Genomic DNA, 3,443 nt, shown 5'->3' on the forward strand with positions numbered 1-3,443 from the left:
CTTGTACCTTCAAAGGCCAAGAAGTTTGGCTATAAGTACATTCAGCATTTGGTTTGGAAACATATGAAAGAAACAGTGTGTTCATTAAGAACATACTTTAACTATCAATTCACTTCGATGCATTGATTTAATGTTTTATTTTCTATGTATTATTTATGTATGACTGCACTGGAGGTGTTCACCTCAGAGTTTTAGAAACTCCTCAAGAGTTGAGGTTATCGTCATGATACTGTCAGCAATTAGTAGACAATGAAGGCAACTTGACTTTTTAACTTTTTTAAATGCCAAGGCTGATTAACTCAGTGAAATATCCTCAATTCTATTTGATAATGTCTGAACTGTGAACTGAAAAAATAAGACAAAAATAAGAACAAAATAAATATAGCATAGACGTTGCTTCTTAAAATGGCTACCCAATTCATACTATATAGTATTCAAAGAACAGGAAATGACAACCAAATAAAGAGAAAATTTAAAGACACGAAATAGTTGGAGAAGAGAGATATACACAGATTTAGCTAGACCTAATTGCAAAGTTGTATGTGAGCAAGTATGAGATTGCTTGGTATATACTTGAGTATACAATACTAAAGAGATGATGAACAGCTAACTGTCATCCCTGGGCAAGTTATGATCCCTCTTTCTTCTTTAGGCACCTCCTTCCACATCAACACTCTTCTTACTTTCTGGGAAGTTGCTCTCCAGGAGGCCCCAGCACAAACTGATCCTATTCAAGGGAGGCCTTCAGGATCCAAGACTTTCTCCTATATCCCCTTTGGAACAAGCATTGTTTTATCCTCTTTTGAGACCAAAGTATCAACTATGCTTTAACGTTTATAAAATAAAACAGAAGATGAGTTTGACAGGTCAAGTGAACTTTGGAGTCTGTTGAATCATTCCATACAAACAATTTTGTTTCCTGCCTGCTGGTTCCATCTGCAACTGAATAAAGAGAAGAGTAAGAGGTACTTCTAAGAAACTGAAAGAGTATACCAACAAGAAACCTCCCCTTCAAGAAATTCTAAAGGGAGTTCTGCAGGAAGAAAGGAAAAAACAGGAAAGGCAAAGTTGGAGGAGAGTATAAGACCAACAACAACAACAAAAAAGACCAAAAAAATATACAAACAAAATATGACAAACACAAATCCAATCAAAATATAGCTAACACAAATAATTCCTTGATAGTAATAACACTGAATGTCAACGGATTAAACTCACCTATCAAAAGATTCAGACTGGGACATTGGATAAGGAAATATAACCCATCCATATGCTGTCTACAAGAGACACATCTTAGACCCAGAGACGCATGGAGATTGAAAGTGAATGGCTGGAAAACAATCATACAAGCTAACAATAACCAAAAAAAGGCAGGAGTAGCTATATTAATATCAGACAAAATAGACTTTAAATGTGAAACAATTGTGAGAGACAAAGAAGGATACTACATTTTAGTGAAAGGGAAAATCTGTCAAGAAGATCGAACAATCATAAATATCTATGCCCCTAACAAGGGTGCCTCTAAATACGTCAGGCAAACGCTGGAAAAACTAAGTGAAAGAATAGATACATCTACAATTATAGTGGGGGATTTTAATACACCACTATCAACTCTGGACAGAACATCTCAAAAGAGAATCACCAAAGAAACAAAACATCTGAATAGTATATTAGAGGAGCTCGATCTAATAGACATATATAGATCGCTACACCCAAACACAGCAGGATATACATTTTTCTCAAGCGCACATGGATCATTCTCCAAGATAGATCATATGCTAGGCCACAAAGAAAGGCTGAACGAATTCAGAAAGATTGAAATCATACAAAACATTATCTCTGACCACAGTGGAGTCAAGCTGGAGATTTGCAAGGGACAGAAGCCCAGATTTCACACCACGATTTGGAAATTAAACAGCACACTCTTAGAAAAACAGTGGGTCAAAGAGGAAATCTCAAAAGAAATCAATGACTACCTTGAAACAAATGATAATGATAACACAACATACCAAAATTTATGGGATGCAGCAAAAGCAGTACTGAGAGGGAAGTTTATAGCCATAAATTCATATATCAAAAAAGAAGAAAGAGCAAAAATCGAAGAACTAACTGCACATTTGAAGGAATTAGAAAAACAACAACAAAGTAACCCAACAGGAAGAAGAAGGAAGGAAATAACAAAGATAAGAGCAGAACTAAATGAAATAGAAAATAAGAAAGCACTTGAACAGATAAACAAGACCAAGAGCTGGTTTTTTGAGAAGATTAACAAAATTGACAAACCTTTAGCAACACTAACAAAGAAAAAAAGAGAGAAGATGCAAATACACAAAATAAGAAATGAGAAAGGCGATATCACCACTGACCCAACAGAAATAAAGACTATCATAAGAGGATATTTTGAAAAACTATATTCCAACAAAAGTGACAATCTAGAGGAAATGGACAAATTCCTAGAAACACATAAGCAGCCCATATTGACGAAAGAAGAAATTGATGATCTTAACAAACCAATCACAAGCAGAGAGATAGAATCAGTTATCAAAAAACTCCCAACTAAGAAGAGCCCAGGGCCAGATGGCTTCACAGGTGAATTCTACAAAACATTCCGGAAAGAACTGACACCAATCCTGCTGAAACTATTCCAAAACATCGAAACGGAAAGAACATTACCCAACTCCTTCTATGATGCCAACATTACCCTAGTACCAAAGCCAAACAAAGACATCACAAGAAAGGAAAATTACAGACCAATTTCTCTGATGAACCTAGACGCAAAAATACTTAACAAAATACTTGCTAATCGTTTTCAACAATACATTAAACGTATTATACACCACGACCAAGTGGGATTCATCCCAGGTATGCAAGGATGGTTCAACATAAGAAAATCAATCAACGTAATACACCATATAAACAGATTGAAGGAAAAAAATCACATGATTATATCTATTGATGCAGAAAAAGCATTTGACAAAATACAGCACCCTTTCTTGATAAAAACACTCCAAAAGATTGGAATACAAGGGAATTTTTTGAACATGATAAAGAGTATATATGAAAAACCTAAAGCCAATATTGTTTACAATGGAGAAATCCTAGACTCCTTCCCTCTAAACTCAGGAACAAGACAAGGATGCCCACTGTCTCCGCTCCTATTTAACATTGTCTTAGAAGTACTTGCACGAGCACTGAGGCAAGAACCAGAAATAAAAGGCATTCAAATTGGAAAGGAAGAAGTCAAAATTTCATTATTTGCAGATGACATGATCCTATACATAGAAAACCCTGAGAGATCTACAACGAAGATTCTAGAACACATAAATGAGTTTAGTAAAGTCGCAGGTTATAAGATCAATGCGCAAAAATCAGTAGCATTTCTGTACACCAATAATGAGCAAGATCAGGAGGAAATCAAGAAACAAATACCATTCACAATAGTA

This window comes from Dasypus novemcinctus, chromosome 15 (genome assembly GCF_030445035.2).
Source record: "Dasypus novemcinctus isolate mDasNov1 chromosome 15, mDasNov1.1.hap2, whole genome shotgun sequence".
Classification (NCBI taxonomy): Eukaryota; Metazoa; Chordata; class Mammalia; order Cingulata; family Dasypodidae; genus Dasypus; species Dasypus novemcinctus.